This window comes from Ovis aries, chromosome 2 (genome assembly GCF_016772045.2).
Source record: "Ovis aries strain OAR_USU_Benz2616 breed Rambouillet chromosome 2, ARS-UI_Ramb_v3.0, whole genome shotgun sequence".
In the NCBI taxonomy this organism is placed as follows: domain Eukaryota; kingdom Metazoa; phylum Chordata; class Mammalia; order Artiodactyla; family Bovidae; genus Ovis; species Ovis aries.
In genome coordinates, this window is record NC_056055.1 from 48,498,499 (window position 1) to 48,519,533 (window position 21,035).

The 21,035-nt window shown below is 42.1% G+C and overlaps 1 long non-coding RNA gene across 1 annotated transcript in view; it reads right to left on the minus strand.

Moving 5' to 3' along the window:
• LOC132659158 (uncharacterized) overlaps nucleotides 1-21,035 on the minus strand; it is a 104,669-nt gene that overhangs the window by 41,285 nt on the left and 42,349 nt on the right. Inside the window, exon 3 of the long non-coding RNA XR_009599192.1 lies at nucleotides 2,291-8,636. This is a non-coding gene — a long non-coding RNA (uncharacterized LOC132659158). The remainder of the gene's footprint in view (nucleotides 1-2,290; nucleotides 8,637-21,035) is intronic.

Genomic DNA, 21,035 nt, shown 5'->3' on the forward strand with positions numbered 1-21,035 from the left:
GATGAACTCTGCATATAAGTTAACTAAGCAGAGTAACAATATACAGCCTTGATGTACTCCTTTTCCTATTTGGAACCAGTCTGTTGTTCCATGTCCAGTTCTAACTGTTGCTAAAGTCCCTCTTACTATGGTTTTAATTTGCATTTTCCTAATAACTAATGACGTTGAGCATCTTTTTCATGTGTTTATTTGCCATCCGTCTGTCTTCAATTAGTGAAGTGTTTATTCAAAGAAAAAGTTTTGAAAGAGTATTATGTTTGTTTATATCAAATGTAATAAAGTACATAATTTTGAACATGGCCTTTAGAAACTGTCAGATCTGGTTTCACATTCTGGCTTGGCCACTTACTGTGCAACTTAGGATGAATGGCTTACCTTCTCTGAACTTCATTTTCCTCTTGTGAAGGTAATAATAGAACCTGATAAGGTTTAAATGAGAATCAACTAATGCCTTTAAAGTATAACTCAAGGTCTAGCATATAGAACTTAATAAATAATAATTCTAACATTCAAATCAGTCTGATTTGAATTATGACGAACAAGACCCTGACATACCTCAAAAACTAATTTCTGTGAGAATTAAATAATGTCTCATGTCCAACACAGTAGATATACAATATCTTTTTTATCACTAGGTGAAAAATAGAATTTAGTAGAGGTCTAGTGTGTCAGCGCTGAAAGAGTCCTTAAGAGATATTTAAGCTAACTCTATGCCTTAGCTCACATCCTCTGGAAAGCAGAGCCTGAGGCAAGGATATAGGACTGGAACCTTACTTGGGAGGTACAAACTTAGGGTGGTTAGGGTGAGGAAAAGATTCAGAAACAAGACAAAGGAAGATGCAGGAGCTATCACATAGATAACCCCTACCCAGCGGCTACTCAACGAGGCTCCAAAGAAACACAGCAGGTCTCTCAGCAGACATGATCTCTCAGCACATGGAAATCCCCTGAAAGGTTTCCAAAGAGAAACCACACTTCACCGAAGTCCAAAGAGGGGAAGAGTAGGGTGCATGTATCTGTCAGTTCCCCTCTCATGGTCAAGGCTAACCCCGCAGTGCACAAACTCCCCTGCACTTCCAGACTGTGTCACCCAGCACCGTGACGGTTGTTCAGGAAAACATCCCACATCCTGCCCTGTGGCCTTTCACCCTTTCAGTTCAAGTCCAGAACTGAATGGGCAGCTTAGTTAGATCAGAGGCCAGGGAAGAGAAAGAAGAAGGTGTGTAAGACTCATGTCCTGCATAGGCTGGGCACCTGCAGAAGCAAGCCCTGAGACTAAGATCTGAGCCCAAGAGGTTTTGATAGGGAATGGAATCCAGGAAGCAGCGCTGGAAGAGTAGAGAGGGGAGACAGAGGAGGAAGCCAACACATGGTATGGTGATAAGGAGGCTACTGTTGTGGGCATCTGGGGCTCAGTCCTACTGGCAACATCCAGGAGATAATAGGAAACCCATTTCAGGTTTGTCCCACCTGCAAGCTGAGGGAGCTGGGATAGCCATCTCCAACCATTTGTCATTGGCTGAGGGCTACTCCCGGGCACATCAATTTCCATAACCCCTCCCCCCAAGGGAAGGAGGAGAGTCCCAGTTGCTGGCAGTAGGATGCCTTTGGCATGTCCTGGAATGGTGAGGGCGGCGTCTGCTCCATCATGCGTGCGTGATTAGTTGCTCAGTTGGGCCCAACTCTTTGGGACCCTGCCAGGCTGCTCTGTTCATGGGATTCTCCAGGCAAAAATAGTGGAATGGGTTGCCATTTCCTCCTCTAGGGCATCTTCTCCACCCAGGGACCAAACCTGAGTCTCCTGCATTGCAGGCAGACTCTTTACCACTGAGCCACCCACCGGGGAAGCCGCTCTGCTACATGAGGGGTCAGCAAACTGTTTCTTAAAGGGCCAGAGAGTAAATATTTGAGACTTCCAGGCAATGTTGTTTTATCATAACTAGTCTACTCTGGTGTTGTAGCTCAACCACAGATACTGTGTAAGCAAATGGGATTGGGCTTTGTCCCAATACAACATTATTTAATAAAACAGGCTGCCAACCTGCAGGCCATAGTTTGCAGACCCTGCTCTTACATGTATAAAGTATCCCATTTTGCAGACAGAGAAACTAAGGCCCGGTAGAGGAAAAGTAACTGGTTATAAAGGAGCCAGAGTCACATCTCTGACCTTCTGCCCGATATTTTCTCCACTGTATCTTGTTAACCTCTTTACTGGGGCCTTGGCATGATTTTTAGGAGACTTTCAGCCAGAAATCTTCCAGGGAGAGTCTATGTAACCCATAAGTCTTACCTGGCAGCGGCTTGTGTTCTCTTAGTGGCCAGAGAGGCCTCAGGGACTGAAGCCATGCAGCATCCAGGATCGCTCAGAGCAACTTCCGGGAGCCTTCCCAGGCCAGGCCCCCTTCCACCAGACCCTGCCTTGGCAGCTTCGGCAGGAACATCTCCCGGCAGTGCCCACAATGCGCGGAGTGAAAAAGCAGTTAGAACTTTGGAGCTTATAAAAAAACCTAAAAATATCCAGGAATGCGTGCACATATGTGGCCCTTCTGTGATCAAAACATCTGGGGAGAAGATCAAATGCTCCTGCGTTAATTTGCCTAAAATTCTGTGGGGACTTGGGAAAGGAAGTTGCAAGTCATTGACTTCACTGGAGGGAAGGACGTCAAGAGTTTTGTTTTTTTTTTAAGACAGAGTAGGTTATGCGCATGCAGAAACCTCCCCTGGGAGAAGTCCTGGACCTGGTTTCCTTGGGATTCTGAGGATTGTTTCTCATAACGGGGGAGGAAAGTTCATTGGCTACAGGCTCAAATTCCTGATTTTTTTTAAAAAAGAAGATAAAAATACTAAATCCCTCAAACAGAACATTAGGAGTGGGTAATGATATAGTGAATCACTAAGTGCTGGATTTGTGGAAGGCCTAGTGTGAGCCGTGCGTTTGTCAGATGAGGAAACTGGTACTAAAGAGAGCTTTCCCGATATCCCAAGGAAGGTGGCAGAGACAGAGCTGACATGCATTCGTCCTGACTCCCAGACCAGTGGTGCACTGGGAGAAGAGTTGGAGGAAAGGGTCAATCCTGGTTCCTCAAATTTTTGAGTGCTGCAACAAGCCTAGACAGCATATTAAAGCAGAGACATCACTTTACCAACAACGGTCTGTCTAGTTAAAGCCATGGTTTTTCCAGTAATCATGTATGGATGTGAGAGTTGGACTATAAAGAAAGCTGAGGGCCAAAGAATTGATGCTTTTGAACTGTGGTGTTGGAGAAGACTCTTGAGAGTCCCGTGGACAGCAAGGAGGTCTAACCAGTCCATCCTAAAGGAAATCAGTCCTGAATATTCATTTGAAGGACTGATGTTAAAACTGAAACTCCAGTACTTTGGCCACCTGATGCAAAGAGCTGACTCATTGGAAAAGACCCTGATGCTGGGAAGGATTGAAGGTAGGAGGAGAAGGGGACGACAGAGGATGAGATGGTTGGATGGCATCACTGACGCAACAGACATGAATTTGAGTAGGCTCCGGGAGTTGGTGATGGATAGGGAAGCCTGGCGTGCTGCAGTCCATGGAGTCACAAAGAGTCAGACATGACTGAGCAACTGAACTGAACTGAACTGAATGACCTTATCTATACACTGAAGATGGTATTGGTTGGTTTTGTCTATAAGGAGCCAAAACCAGAACCTCTGGATCTTGTGCTGTGGACCTCTGGGGTCCTTGAAGGGTTAGCCAAGGCAGGCAGATATCCACTCCCTTCATTAGTCATCATGCCCTCAAGCCCTAATAGAACATCCTGGCAATTTGGGCTGGCTGCTGTGTGAGCCTAGAATTCCATTTGGCCCCTGGCTTGAATCCTTGGCCAGAAACAGACTAACAATTAGCTTGTTTAGCCTTATAAGGTGCCCTTTCCTCAGGCATGCCCTAACTCTGGAGCAGGGAAAGCTAGCCACCCACTAAAGCTTAAGGCAGCCTGACTAAGCCACCCACCACACTCTCTCCAACTGCTTGCCACACTGGTTTGCACTAGTCTGCAGAGGACACACAGTGGCTTCTTAGATACTCCTCACTTAAAAGAGAGGAAGGCTCGAAGTAGGACCCTTAAAAAAAAGATGCAAAGAGAGGAGGGTCTAAGCAGAGTCTGCTACTCAGACATCAGAATTTTTCAATTTGCCCATTTTCATGTAAGACTATAATCCAACCATGTCCTTAACTGGATCTCCACCAAACTCGAGACCTTGTACACCCTCTAGAGGCCAACCTTTTTGTTTAACTCCAGTAAGTCCAATGGGCTCAAGACCAGACCTGTTAGACCCACAGATGTCCCCTGCTAGAGAGATAAACATGAATTACCACAGCAGTCCTGGCAGTCTTGGCAATGGTAGTTTGTCTAATCCTTTCCACTGCTCTTACGTGCCACTTGTTCCTACGTAGGGCCATTGAGATGAGAGGTTCAGATTCCCAAGATCTTTACAAAAGGCTCTCTCGTCCTGCCCCACACTCTCCACACTAAGCTGAAAAGTCCTATTCTCTCACACGAACCACCTGGTTAACAAGCTGAAGACTGCACTTGGGCATCCAAAAGCAACAAACCATGATCACAACAGACAAGCCCACATTTACCACCATACTACAGGTTTTCATTGCATCCGCTCCTATTTTAATCAGTGCCCGTTTGCCATAGAGAGAAACTCTCTCCAATTACGTCAAAAGCTTCCTATTTTATGTTGATTCTAGCTGTGGGAGCCTTGGGAGGAGGCTAGCTGCAGGAGCTGGGATGGAAACCAGGTTTCTTCTTCAGCAGCTGCAGGCAGGCATCTTCTGCTGCAGTAAACTTTCATACAACCTTAGTTGGGTCCATCCACAACTAGCTCTCTTATGTGTCCCACTTCTCCAAAGTTCCAAAAGATCAACAAGACAAACTGCTGTGCCTGGATTCACTTGCATTATCTGCAAAACACAGACTTATCTGAAAGCCAAATGCCAATGACATATGCTAGCTTTCAGGAGGTAAAGACCTGGGACTAAATGAGATTAAATAGCCCCTCCTTAGAGTCCACCTCTGGGGATTGAGGAGCATCCTCAATCAGATGTCGGCTTCATCTTCTCTCTGTTTCTGGGGCTACACCGTTTTACATGTTGGGAAGTCACATGCTCATATTAAAAAAAAAAAAAAAAGAATCCCAGGGTATTCTTCATTTGGGAAGTAGGGAAATGGGACAAGAGCTACTTGGTTTTTGCTTCTAGTCTAGATATTAGACTGAAGGGTAACTGTGAAGTCACATTGATGCTGAGATATGCTTATGATTTCTGCATTCTGTGGGTATGGGACTAATATTGCATTCTTCTTAAAGCTTCTTTTGAATAAGGTGACCTGACATCCAGGTTGGCTCAGGAAAATCCGAGTTTATGCCTATTGTCCTGACTTCCTGTCTGGTTTGGCATATTTTCAGGATGTTATTAATATTTGCAGGGCAGGAGAAGGTGTTACTTCATTTCTCCATATATACTGTATACATCTGTCTGGGGAACTTGATTGTACAAAGTGAATTTCTGTGTGGAAATTGAGATTATGTTGCCTAATATAGCAGATAACCATGGGGAAAATAGGCTGAGTTGCCCATTCATTGCTTCCAGGTCCAGGTAAAAGAGAAGAGGCAAGGACTGGAGAAGAAGCCTCGTGAAAAGTCAGGCAGGACTTTTCTGACACTCTTGACTTTTCTGCCCTAAGGCCATATCCTTAAGTTAAAGAGAAACCCAAAATATGGGGATATGTTGACTGAAGGCCCCAACTTCTGGGGAGGAAAGAAAGCACCATCTACACTCTACCCACAGCAGGAGTTTTCTGACATAGGCAACAGGCAATGTTCTACTGGGGTGCTGAGGTAATGATGGTGAAAGAATAGCCAATTCTAGTCATCTAATATAACTGCTTAAGGCATCATGTTGAAAAAGGCTCTAGATTTGGCAAGAATGAGAGCCGTCATTGATTTGGGATGTTGGCCATGATTCAGGATCAGAGAGCGTCTGCACACATCTCAGTAATTTCCCATTTCTGTACTAACAAGAAAAGCTTTCAAAAGGAGGAACAAAGAACTTAAAACGTTTTTCCTTCCACATGGCATGCCCTATTGTATACTTTTCCTTTTTGGATTGATTATGACTATAGCTTTAGTTGGCTAAGAAGGTCCAGGGGCCATCCTAGCTTATGAGACAGCTCTCTCCTACCATTAATTTTTTAAGGGTGGGTAGGGTGGGAGGTTTAAGCCTATTGAATCAGATCTTGGGAAAACAATCTTCCCATTTGTGCTCTTTCCCTTGGGTGTGTTCATCCTTCTTTCTGCTTGTAAGAATGATAGCTCTTAGAATGAGCTAGGATGGTTTTTCATGTAGGACTTAGTCCACCCAGGAACACAAATTTGGTCCTTATAATTTAGACATACCTCATCAGGCAGTAAGAGTTGGTACCAAAGCTCCCTCTGTACTTGTAAACCTATTTCCTCTGACTAGCTTTGTCCATTTGTACCTTGCTCATAGATCTAGCAGGACTGGTATTAGACTGAGGTGGGCAGCAGATCAAGGACTCACAGATTTGAGATCTCAGCAAAATACCTTGCCGACTTATGACTATCACCAGTAATGCACATTTTCCTAGAGACGCAGGGATAAAGACAGTGCATATAAAGTGCCTGAGACTCAAGTAACTGCCACGTAGTTAACTATTACTATTATCATTATAATAATGACAGATGTCACTTGGAAGACCAAATCTTTCCTTACCTGATTTGATTTTGGGTCAGAGTGATAAGTCTTGGTATGTACCAGACAGGAGGGTAACTTTCTTGAGAAAATATCTGGACAACAGCAAGCAGTGCATATGTCTTTTAAAGATCCATTAGTGAGAAATTCAATACAAAGCCCATTCTAAACCTCATTGTTCAAGTGAGTGCTTTGAAACATAAATGGAAAGGTTGACATTAGCCACTCTGCTTCCTTGGATTTGTACTCTATGTGTGTGTGAAAGTCATTCAGTCATATTCAACTGCTTGTGACCCCATGGACTTTACAGTCCATGGAATTCTCCAGGCCAGAATACTAGCGTGGGTAGCCTTTCCCTTCTCCAAGGGATCTTCCCAACCCAGAGATCAAACCCAGGTCTCCTGCATTGCAGGCAGATTCTTTACCAACTGAGCCACAAGGGAAGCCCACAGTGAAAGTCACTCAGTTGTGTCCAACTCTTTGTGACTCCATAGTCTATACAGTCCATGGAATTCTCCAGGCCAGAATGCTGGAGTGGGTAGCCTTTCCCTTCTCCAGGGGATCTTCCCAACCCAGGGATTGAACCCAGGTCTCCTGCATTGTGGGTGGATTCTTTACCAGCTGAGCCACCAGGGAAGCCCAAGAATACTGGAGTGGGTAGTCTATCCTTTCCCCAGGGGATCTTCCCAACCCAGGGATCGAACCAGGTCTCCCGCATTGCAGGCGGATTCTTTAACAGCTGAGCCATCAGGGAAGCCCATGTACTTGATGAGGTTTTATTATTACTTTTTTTTTTAAAAACAAATATTCAGGAGTATCTCCAGATAATGCTTGCTTATCAGTTGGCTGGGTTTTAGACATACACAGACTCCAGATGTGATGTATCCAATCATTAGGAAATTTTGAGGCTTTTTGATAGCTATTTTCAGGATGGTTAGAAATTATGCAATAGGTATGCTTCCCAGATCCTTCCATGAAAATAGTCACCTTACCGGTATGGTGAGATGGTGTGGATGAAGTAGCTCTCAGGAATTAATTGGTTCACATCATTAAAAACAACTAAAAATATAGGATTTTCAGATTTGGGGTAAGTTACGTTTATAGGCTGGCTATTGATAGGAAAGGAAAAAAAGCTCTGTATTGTGAGTATGTATATTTTCAAGATATGCCAACAAAAATGCTGAAGACCTTGTTCTCCAAGGGAAACTTCAGTAGATAAGAAAGCTAGGAGTGCTGGCCAGCCCTGAGCTGTGTAAATAAATTCTGGGCCAAAGATGTTAGAGGGTTACTGCTTTTACAAGGAGGGGAGGAACTCAGAAATGGAGGACTCAAAAACATGGGTGATGCCATGACCTGGTAGCTAGGAGAGAGGACTGAGAAGGTGCAGTGTAAGCCCAAGGAGGCCCAGTATAGTTTTAAGGTTAATTGATGTGAGCTAAAGGGTGTACAGTGTCAATGTCTGCTGTATCAGAAGTTATAAGTTTGGAAGGTGATATGGAAAATGGGATTTGGCCAGGGGAACAATATATACCTGAAATTTTGCCTTCCCCAATTATCAATAGTTTGTTCCTTAAGAGGAGTTCAAGGAAGACAGATATGGTCAAGAGTACCAAAATATGACATTGACCAAGACTTCAGTACTAAAATCTGTTGTAGAATTCCAATAAGCTAGGCTAGACCATGTGAGGGAATCCCTGTTTCTAATCAGAACAAGCCATATGATTGGTTAATATTTCATTGTTCTTAGGAAACTATCCCATCTAAAGTAGATATACCTGGGATTATTGGTATTTGTGTCAAACTTGGCTGTCCCTCTCTCAGGAGTCTTCCTGCTCTGGGTCCATCCAGCATCTGGCTCTGCTATTTCTCACCAAAGAGAAAACTGAAAAACAGAGAGAGGAAGCTAAAGGGAGAAATATTTTAGCTGATTGAGGAAGAACTTTCTAATGGTCCAGCTCTCCGTGATGGAAAGATTGCCTCTGAAGAGTGTAAGCTCTCTGTCTCTGGAGGGGAACTCATCAACACTGGCCAACTTTTATTGAAAATGCCGTAGAAAAGTTGAGAAAGAGGATAGACCCTTTCCATTCTTAGCATTATGATTCTGAATCACTTTACTCCAGGCCTCATCTTTAAAATAATTCCTGAGGTCCACTGCTGCTCTGTAATAACGATAGATCCTTAAAAATGTTGCCACATATTTTGGTGCTTTGTAGGTGAAGAGAACAGAATGAATAAAAGCTTGATAAACAAAAACTTAGGGAATTCATTACCACTAGACCTGTCTTACAAGAAACATTAAAGGGAGCTCTTCAAGCTGAAATGAAAGGACAGTAATTAACAGTGTAAATCATATGAACATATAAAAATCACTGATAAATACTTAAACAAAGGCAGAATTGTCTAATATTGTAATGATGATACATAAATCACTTTCAACTAGTATAAAAGTTAAAGCATTAAAATAACTATAACTATAATAATTTGTTTTTCATACACAATATAAAAAGATATAAACTGTAACATCAATAACCTAAAATTTGAAGGGACAGAGAACTAAAAGTATAGAGTTTTTGTATGCAAATTTAAGTTGTTCTCCACTTAAAACAGGATAACTATTAGATATTTTGTGTAATTCTCATGGTAACCAGAAAGGAAAAAACTGTAATAAATACATAAAAGATTAAGAGTGAAGAATCAAAGCATACCACTACAAAAAGTCATCAAATCACAAAGGAAAACATCAAGAGACATGGAAAGAAACTACAAGACGGTCAGAAAACAATGAACAAATATGGAAGAAACTACAGGACAGTCAGAAAACAATGAACAAAATGGCAATCATAGGTCCTACCTATCAGTAATAATTTTAAACATAAGTGGTCTAAATTCTTCAATTAAAAGACACAGGATAACCAAATGGGTTAAAAAAATATGTTATCTATAATAAAAACTCACTGTAACTTTAAGGACACATACAGGCTGAAAGTGAAGGGATAGAAAAGATACTCCAAGCAAGTGTCTAGTCTGATATAGAATAGTCAAAATAGTTAAAAATGGTCATGAGGGGGCTTCCCTGGTGGCCCAGTGGTAAAGAAACCACCAGCCAGTGTAGGAGACAGAGTTTAATCCCTGACCTGGGGAGACCCCACACGCTGCGAGGCAACTAAGCCCGTCCACCACAACTACCGAGCCTGCGCTCTAGAGCCTGGGAACTGTAACTCCTGAGCCCATGCATCAAGACTGCTGAAGCCCACTTGCCCTAGATCCTGTGCTCCACAGCAAGAGAAGCCGCTGCGATGAGAGGCCTGAGCACTGCAACTACAGAGCAGCCCTGGCTTCCCTGCAATCAAAATAAAGCCCACACAGCAACAAAGACCCAGCACAGCCCAAAGTAAAGACATAAATAAAAACTATTTCTTAAAACGGTTATGAGATTTTTTTAAAGTCATTATACAGTTGACCTTTGAACAATGTGGATTTGGATTGAATGGGTCCACTAATATGTGAATTTCTTTCACCAAATGCACTACAGTACTACACAATCCACAGCTGGTTGAATCCAGTGGATCCAGAACTGCAAATGTGGAGGACTGCCTATAAAGTTATATGCAGACTTTCAACGCTACAAAAGGTTAGTGCCCCTAACACTTGCATATTTTAAGGATCAATTATATAATAAAAAAGGGCCAATTCATGGAGAGGATATAACAATTTAAAATATTTGTCACCCAACATTCAGAGCACCTAAATGTATGAAGCAATATTAAAAGAACTGAAAGGAGAAATAAACAACAATACAGTGATAGTAGGGGACTTTATTATCCCACTAACAACAAGGGGTAAATAATCCAGATAGAAAACTAATAAGAACGCAGCAGATTTATACAACACTATAGACCAATCCTAAAGGAAATCAATCCTGAATATTCACTGGAGGGACTGATGCTGAGGCAGAAGCTCCAATACTTTGGCCACTTGATCCAAAGAGCCAACTCATTGGAACAGACCCTGATGCTGGGAAGGACTGAAGGCAGGAGGAGAAGGGGATGACAGAGAACAAGATGGTTGGATGGGATCACTGACTCAATCGATATGAGTTTGATCAAGCTCCGGGAGACAGTGAAGGACAGGGAAGCCTGGCATGCTGCAGCCGAGGGGGTCGCAAAGAGCTGGACGTGACTGGGCGACTGAACAACAACATAGACTAGTCATAGGGCACACTCAACATTCTCCAGCAAAGATTACATATTAGGCTACAGAATAAGTCGTTACAATTTCAAGAAGGCTGATTTCACATCATATATCTTTTCCAGTCACAACGGTATGAATCAATAACAGGTGGAAACTTGGAAACTCTGCAATACATGGAAATTAAACACATACCGCTAAACAACCAATGGGTTAAAGAAGAAATCAAACAGAAATCTAAAATATCTTGAGACAAACAATGGAAATACAGCATACCAATATTTCTGGGATGCAGAAAACACACTTCTAAAAGGAAAATTCATAGCTCTAAACACCTATGTTAAGAAAAAGGAATGATCTCAAATAAATAACATAACTTTACATTTCAAGAAAGTAGAAAAAGAAGACCAAATTAAGCCCAAGGTTAATGGAAGGAAATAATAAAAGACTTGAGCAGAAATAAGTGAAATGGGCAATAGAAAATCAGTAGAAAAGATCCATGAAATTAAGAGTTTGTTTTTGAAAGACAACCAAAATTACCAAACCTTTACCTAAACTAAGATAAACAGGGGTCATCCAAATAAATAAAATGATAAAAAGAAGACATTACAACTGACACCACAGGTGTCAGAAGGATCGTAAGAGATTGCTATAAGCAATTATACAGCAACAAATCAGATAAGCTAGAAGAAATGTTTAAATTCCTAGAAATGTGCAACCTACAAAGATTGAATTATGAAGAAATAGAAAATCTGAACAGGCCAATAGCAAGTAAAGGAATTGAATTAGTAATCAGAAACCTCTCTACCTCCCGGTAGAAACCAGACAGGCTCACTGGTGAATTATATCAAACATTTAAAGAAGAATTAACGCCAATCTTCCTCAAACTCTTCCAAAATTGAAGAGGAGGTTACACTTCCAAGCTCATTTTATGAGACTAGTATCATTGTGATACCAAAGCCAGATAACGGCTCTAAAAGAAAAGAGAATTACAAACTAGTAAACTTGATGAACATGATATAAAAATTCTCAACCAAACTCTAGCAAAACTGAATTCAACAACACATTAAAAGAATCATGATCAAATGAAATTTATCCCTAGGATATAAAAACAGTTCAACATACACAAAGACATATGTATGACATATCACATTAACAGAAATGAATGGTAAAATCATATGATCATCTCAAAAGACGCAGAAAAAGCATTTGACAGAATTCAACATTCTTTCATGATAAAAAATTTCAACAAATTAGGTATAGAAGTAACATATTCAACATGATAAAGGCTATATATGACAAGCCACTGGTTAACATCACATTCAGCAGTGAAAAGCTGAAAGTGTTTTCTCTAAAATCAGGAACTAAACAAGTGTTTTATCCAAGATCTCACCACTTCTATTCAACCTGCTGCTGAAAGCCCTAGCCAGAGCAGTTAGGCAAGAAAAAGAAGTAAAAACATCCAAGTTGAACAGGAAGAAGTAAAATTGTCTGTATGCATATACAATGGAATATAATCCAGGCTTTTTTTAAAAAAGGAAGGAAATCCCATTTGCAACAACATAGATGAACCTCGAGGGTATTATGCTAAGTGAAATAAGTCAGACAAAGAACAACGAATGCTATCCGATCTCACTTATATGTGGAATCTTAAAAAGTCGAACTCCTAGAATCAGAGTAGAATGGATGTTGCCAGGGCTGGGAGGATGGAAAAAAATGGAGAGATCCTTGTCACAGGGAACAAACTTTCAATTATAAATAAGTTCTGAGGATCTAATGTACAGTATGGTGACTGTAAGTAACAATACCATATTTTGCATACTTGAAATTTCCTGAGTCTTAAATCTTCTCACGACAAAAAAGAAAAAAAGGAAACTATCTGAGGTGATGGATGTGTTAACTTCCATGGTAATCATCACACTATATATAATATATTAATATATAATTTTTATTGTTGATATTCCACTTTAAGGAAAACCATTGGATTTCCATTAAGGGAAAGGGAAGCGAGGCCAGTAGGGAAAATCATAGGAAAAAGTAAAATAGCAGACTGCATTGTCATTATTAGAGATAAATATGAGGTCATTATTATTATTATAAAGAATAATGTATCTGCATGTATCACTCATTTTGCCTAATGTTTTATCTATTCATGCTTCTCCCTCCAGAAATAAGGGAGAATTATATACCATTGCCTTCGCATGGTATATAATCCAGTTTCCCAAGCCGCTTTAGGAGATGCCAAATATTTAATGACACCCCACCTAGAAACAATAAATACATTTGAGTCAGTCAGACTCCTGGGGAAAGGGATACTGAAAATTTGATGAAAGGGATTAATAAATTATAACCAGGCTATTACGATGCGAATCACTAAAGACTCCTGACACTCTTCTCCTTTTTCTAATTAGAATTAAGAAACAAATAAACAGACTCACTTCCCTGTGCTTAGATTTCCTCCCCTTCCTTTCCGAGGCCAGTTGGTTGGTCCAGTTCATGAACTTTCATTTAGAGGTTAGGATGGCTTTAATCAGTCTGCAGTAAGGGTCTGGACTGCTCAGAGGCAGTACACGGGTGCTTTAAATCAGATGCTGTGACCATATTGGTGAGATGCCAGTCACACAGCTGGGAACAGGGAAGAGCCAATTTGTAGGCCATGGGGTTTCTTCCCCATCAAAGTGCTCCTACCAATGGATCTCAGGGCCTGCTTCAAGCTGTCATAGACCCAGGCTTCCTAGAAGGAGCCTTAAGATTGTCTCATCCCACCTCTTTTTTGTATAAGCAGAAATTTACAAAAGTTTGAAACTTCTCTCAAAGGAGAGGGAGCAGGTTGTCCAAAGTTACACAACTTTTGATAGCAAGGCTCACTAAAGAACCTGGGTCTCCTGACCCCTGGACTGCTGCTGCTCTCTCTCCACCTATTTCTATACCTATTGCAGGGACCCAAATCCAACAGCTCTGAACTCCCCCATCTAGTCCCTGGACCACCTCTAGGACACAGCATCAAAGGACAGCTGTAGGATCTCACTTATATGTGCCATCTTAAAAGGCTGAACTCATAGAATCAGAAGACAGCTAAAGCCTCAGGTAATGGAAGACCATCCTTGCACCCCACTGTGGGTGAAAGACCCATGGCTCCTCCCTCTGAATACCTCTCGTGGAGCCCTGACATCACACTCATTTGGTACGGGTGCCCACACTCTGTCACTCACCTTTGCATCCTAGAGCCGGACCAGTGCCCAGGAAAGGAGTCCACGGGGTAAAAATCATTTAAATGAAAGAATCCTGAGAGTTTATCTAATTTCAGAACAATTTCTTTCTTTTTTTTTAGTGCACAGTGATGCAATGTCAAGATTGGTTAAAAATGTGTTTCCCTTCAATATTTCATGGATTCTCCTTCAAGACAAGTTTTCAATAAACTTTTGCTCAGGTTTACTATATTCTGGGTGCTAGGTAAAAAGCAAAGTAAACACAGGAGCCACCATCCTCAGGGGCTCACAGTCTAGTGAAGGAAACCCATGTCCAGACAGTTGTGATCTGGGGTGAAGGTATACCATGAGGGTGAATTATTGAGGGATGTGCAGATCAGAGGCATGGCAGAAGTGACACTGAGCTGAGGGTTGGAGGATAAGTCAGTGATGACAAGGTGATGACAAAGAAGGGTGTTTCAGACAGAAGGAACAACATGTACAAAACCAGGGAATGAGATGGCCTGAGAAAGCATGCCCAAAGATGTAGGGAAGAAGGAAATTGGCAAATCTTATACAAAAGAAATCCCATTTGTTTGTTTCTCTGCTTGTTTGCTTTCCCAGAAGAGGTCATTGTTGAATAGAGGAAGAAGGATTGGATTTGGAAATTGAATAGCTCAAAACAATAATGAGTCTGTTTATAGTAGCTGAGTTTGTATTGTACATGCCAGGCTTGGTTACACAGCTACCACATGCTGGGGAATATATATTACCCTTCACCATTTAGAGCTGAGGAAACTGATGCTCAGTGAGTACTAGCAGGACTGTTTTGCTTCTTGCTCCTGTTTGTTGAGACCCTGGGATGTAGCATAATCCACCACTTAAGATACAGTACAAGGCTATATGATCACGATCCTGGTAGAAGTTTCCTTCTGTCATAAAAAGCTGCAGTCCCTACTTCTTCCCTGAACATCCACGATGACTCCTGCCAGAGGATACAGGAATATCGCAGAGCCTTCCAAAGCATGGGAGAACACTGCTCCACCCACCTCCTGCTCACGTGCCTCTCACCAAACTTTCCTCAGAGGCCTGGAAGTGTGCCCCTTGGGGTGTGGGGGAGCTGGGATTGCCCTGCCTCTCCCATTTTCCCAAGTACTTGCTCCCTCTGTCCCGTCCACTGTGTCCTCTTCACTCCATTCACTCAGCACTTCCAGCTCCTCAGATTCAGTTATTGCGTCAAACTTAGAGCCTCTCACCTTTTCCAAGGAGGCCCCATCCCCTTGCACACTTCCTCTGGGCAGTTGCTGCCCTTGGGGGCTTCCCTGCCATTTGTCAGAGTTCAGTTTATTCTGCACCCACAGAAGACTGAGACTCATAGACGGCAAGTCTTTTGGACTCTTTTGTACCAGGTGAGTAAATAGTTAGCTTCTGGGCCATCAATGGACTGAACCCAGAGGAGATTCAAGCCCTGACTCTGTCCCTTCTTGGTGCCAGGAACAGCCTGCATTAGAAGCTAGTGAAACAGCATCCTTGCCAGTCACCATGCAGGTGGAATGAGGCAGGCAGGTACACCTGGGTAGACTTCTTGCTCTGATATACTTCTGGAAGTTCCATGGCCCATCCTCACCACCAACCCAGCATGGAGCCAGGAGACGATAATGGAATGTGACCAGTGTTCTTGAGCAGCCCCACTGGCCTGCTTGGTCCAATGCATGTATGTCCCCAGTGCATCCTGCCTAAAGCATTTGTCATTTCTAGAAAGTGGAAAGAACTGCTCCCTGTTTCCTGTGTATGTATTTTCTCCCTCCTAATTGTATTCCTCTGGTCCTTTTAATGATATTTTGCACAAGAGTGGTATAAAATCTGTATTCATATGTCCTTCTTGCATCCTACTGAAGCTTTTAAATAGGTAGATTTCTTCTAAGAAACATTTTTCTTTTCTTAATTTTTCTACTTCTTTATTTTTGGAGGTTGTGGCAGGGGGAGGCATGCCATGCAGCATGTGGGATCTTCCTCTCCCAACCAGGGATGAATTCCGTGCCCCCTACAGCAGAAACTTAGAGTCTTAACCACTGGACTGCCAGGTAAGTCCCTCAGGAAACATCTCTAATAGAGGAATGCTCAGGACTATGACCCTTTCAGTGCTAATTGGCTCATTCTGTCATCACTGAATTTGAAAGTCAGCTCCTCCAGGTAGTATCTGATTTTGAACCAATGACAACCTGAGTCAGTTTTCTCATCTGTAAAACTGGAGTAATGACACCTTTTCTATGTTGTGTTCAGTCGCTCAGTCGTGTTCGACTCTGGGACCCCATGGACTGTAGCACACCAGGCTTCCCTGTCCTTCACCATCTCCTGGAGCTTGCTCAAACTCATGTCCGTTGAGTTGGCGATCCCATCCAACCATCTCATCCTCTGTCATCCCCTTCTCCTCCTGCCTTCAATCTCTCCCAGCATCAGGGTCTTTTCCAATGAGTTGGCTCTTCCCATCAGGTGGCCAAATTATTGGAGCTTCAGCTTCAGCATCAGTCCTTCCAGTAAATATTCAGGATTGATTTCCCTTAGGTTTGATTGGTTTGATCTTGCTGTCTCAAGAGTCTTCTCCACACCACAGTTTGAAGGCGCCAATTCTTTGGTATTCAACCTTTTTTATTGTCCAACTTTCACATCCATTCATGACTACTGGAAAAACCATAGCTTTGACTATACAGACCTTTGTAGGCAAAGTAATGTCTCTGCTTTTTAACATGCTGTCTAGATTTGTCAATTATTTTCTTTCAAGGAGCAAGTGTTCCATAGTGTGGTTGTAAACTTGAGAAATAATTACAAATTGCACTTAATAAAGCACTGTCCTACTGTATTTAGGAAAGGTTTAAAATGTAATCTACATAGACACTTCCTTCTACACTAGCTTTCTAATCCTCTGGAGAAAAATGGTTCAAACCCCACATGTTCCAGAAATAAGTCAAGTAAACTAATATGAACCAGAGAGATGGTATGGGGAGGGAAGTGGGAGGGGGGTTCAGGATTGGGAACACATGTACACCCGTGATGGATTCATGGTGACGTATGGCAAAACCAGTACAGTATTGTAAAGTAAAAAAAAAAAAAAAAAAAGAAAAGTGCCTATTATATCAGAAACTGGACTTCTCTATTTATAAATATTTGTTGACATGTTCTATATGACAAACACATAGAAAAACACCAGTTTGCAACCTTGTGGACCTAAGCAACATGTTTGTCAGTGAGTGTTAATGCTATAAAGTGAAAATTTATTTTTTTAAAAAAATTTACCTATTTGGCTGCTCCAAGTCTTAGCTGCAGCAAGGGAGATACCTGATCTTCATTGTGGCATGTGGGATCTTTGCTGTGGCATGCAAACTCTTAGTTTCAGCATGCATGATCTAGTTCCCTGACCAAGAATGGAACCTGGGCCCCCTGCATTGGGAGTGCAGAGTCCCAGCCACTGGACCACCTATGACTTGTGGTCCCTGGAGACCCCTGGACTTTTCTTTTTAACCTTAGTAAATTAGTTTCACTGAAAAGATTGGACAGCAAGCCACAATGAGTTGTGATGTAAACTTGCCATGACTTACACATCCCCTCTATCCTCTTCACTAGTGTGTCCACATCAAATCTCCAAACACAAATATCAGATAGTGGTTTCCAGGCAAAGACATCAGGCAGAGCTCACATCTCCCAAGTCTCAACCACCACTAGGCCAGAAATGATAATCATTTAAGAATGTTAATTGAATGCTATAATTACAGTCAGTGCATAATAGGCATTTTGCACTGATGTTGTGCACTGCCAAGAAAATATTTACTTGGCTAACTCAAGTCCATGACCAAGTCTATTTTTTTTTTCACAACAGAAATAATGCTTTAATTTGTCATCACCAGACACACCAGAGTGAAGTCTCTTTGATATTTCAAGCATAATCAAGATGTCTCTTAGGCTTTTGCCTCTTTTGTAAGTCAATGCTTCCTTTCTTTGTAGGTTCTATACCTAAGTCTTATGTGGATTCTTTTCTATTCCTTACTGGCTTTTAATGAGATTAGCTCTTTACTGAAGTTGTGTTTGGGGGCAAGGCAGGAGAGGTTAGCTGTGGAGGAGATGGGGGGCATGAAACTTTGGTTCAGCTTTCTTGTTTCAATGTCCCTTTCATCAAATTCACTATTTCCCTTGCATGCAGATGCTTATTTTCCTTCATGTTTTTAGCCAACACTGTTCATAACAAAGCCTTTTAAATCACAGGCTCTCCGGCAAATAGCAAAGGCTGCCTCCTTAGCCTCCTTCCACCCATCCCACCTGGTGCTTGACCAGCAGCTGGCCTCAGGTTGTAGAAATGGTAGACCCATATGATTTGCCTTCAGCACCAACTTCCCAATTGTCTCCAGGGATGCACTGTTCCTCTCCAGGGTCACTCCTATTCATCTGTGACCCATGCAGCCCTGGACCAGGTCATTCTCACCAAAGGCTCCTTTTGGGGCAGGAATTCTCATATTTAGGAAATTTCTCTCTCGCTCAAGCCCTGAGGCAGTCTCCGTGCCTCTCTTACTTTCCTCCAGATTTCACAGTATTTGGTAGGTATGCATCACAGTTTGGGGCCTTTTCCTCTTTCACTGAAGATGAAGGGCTTTCCCCCCTCTTTTTAAAAAAATCTGTTGTTTTTGGTGGGCTTGTAAGGAGAGCAAGAACTAAAAATGCCCTTGTGCTACAGTCTTTGCTCAGAGTCCTAGTTGCCTTTTAAAACCCAAGCCCTTCACTTACTTTTCATCCTTTTGTATTGTGTGTACTTCTGCAAATTGTTTCAAGCATGCTATAGAATCAGGTGACGGTGCATGTACATACATTTTTGACATGCCACATTCATCCATTTGCCTCTCCCTAAACTATGATTTCTGTGTTTATTTTTTTTTTCTTTTGGAAGCCTTTTCATTCTTTATTTCCTTTTCTGTCATTTCTCTCATCTGATCTGGAAACTCTCCTATTCTCTAAAAAAGCTCAAAGAGATATTCTTTAGAGCCTCGCTTCTCCTCTAGCCAGAAGAGCAAACTGCACTTGTCAGAGACACAATTAGTTCTCTCCCTTCACGGCCAAACCGTGTGCCCTAAATCTCTAAAGACTGGTTCCCTCATTGCCCGTGCATCCTGACTCTCCACACAAACAGCCAGTGACGTGGCTCCACTCACAACTCTCAACCACTGCCATGGAAACTGCCTCTTTCTGGTCTTGATTGAAAGGGCTTCTGGGAGAACTGCTTGTAGGCACTCCACACCACCTCCCCTTCTCTGCAGACCTGCTGCATATTAGAGATGAGCCCCTCGTTACCTGAAGGGCCCCTCATTTCTTCCACCCACATCCCTGTGGGGCTGTTGAGCAATATAAGCATGGCATAGCAGCATCCTGCTCACCAGAGTTCCCACCTGCTTCCTGCACCTGTTTTCTTAGGTTCCTGATCCAAGGAGAAAGAAAAGATGAGTCAACCTTGCATGTATGTTTATCCTGCTGGTGGGATGTCATTAAATATGGAAAATCATGCAAATAGAGTTCCAAAAAAATGGATCTCTGGATAGTAAATTTCCCCTGGATTTACTCTGTTCACAGCTGGGAAACCTGGCTCCTCAAAAAAGACACTTTCAAGATCCAGAGTAAAGGAGGGAGGATAAAGCCATGGCCTCTCAGTGGTGTGAACAGAGCTGCAGATGTGGGAGCCTGGGTACAGTGGCAATAACTTCTGGTAAGGCTGCCATTTACCAAGACCTCCTATTCACAGCAGTTGTAAGAGGAGCCATCCAGTCCTCCCAATAATCCTGCCAACAGTTACCTCCATCTTATACATACACATATTGAGGATTCTCGTAAAGAATGGAAGGAGCCATATTTTTTTTAAAGGGTGATTACACCGTTAATGATTATTCATTAAATCAAAAATGTTTTCACATGTGCCTTTGAATAAGTCTTACAGGAAGCTACCCTGAGTCTGAACCTTTAAGCAATTTGAGGTTAGAGATCAATCTCTCCTGAAGCCCTTTTGAGTAAGAGAATAAAGCCTGTGTCTCTCCCAGGCCAAAACACCTTCTTCCCAATGTCAATCATTGATACAAAAGGTCCCCTACACAAGTCGCAATATCCAAACATATCATGGCAGCTCCATTTTTACCACTGCGACTGTAAACATGATTAAATAGTACTTTCCAACTATATGAAAGATCTTCAGGTTTTTGAACCAGCAAGAATCTCAGGGGCTATGATCCCTGCATTTCAAAGAGATGACAACTGAAGCCTAAGCAGGCAATGTGCTCAACTCAGTTTCTTTTTCTGAACTATGTAAAGACAAAAAGTTAGTATTATGAAAAAAAATATTTTCTCCCTAATGTTTTCTCTTTTTTTTAAATTATTTATTTTAATTGGAGGCTAATTACTTTACAATATTGTGGTGGTTTTTGCCACACATTGAAAGACAATGTAGACTATGTAAAGACAAAAAGTTAATATTGTAAGAAAAAAAAATTTTCCTCCTGATGTTTTCATAACTCCCTCTAGTATTGAAAAAAGTGAAAATCGTACATGGATGCAGCCCCAGTACAGATCCCCACAGTCTGAAGGGAGTAAGGAGAAAAGGGACCGCTCTGAGAGAGCTGAGGCTCTGAAAGTGCAGAAGGCTCTGAGCGCTGATGCCAGAAAGTGTCAGGGAAAAGCAGAGACGCTGCACACTCGAGGGATGCAGGGAAGGCACACTTACTTACTCTGCAGATTAAGGTAAAACTGTTGCACGGTCCCACCCACTGAAAGCAAGAGATCCAGTATCTTATCCCAATAGCTCCCTCCCCTTCCCTAAACTGTATGAAAACTCCAGGAGATTACACATTTTGAAACTCTTGTTGGGTAGGGAAGACCTC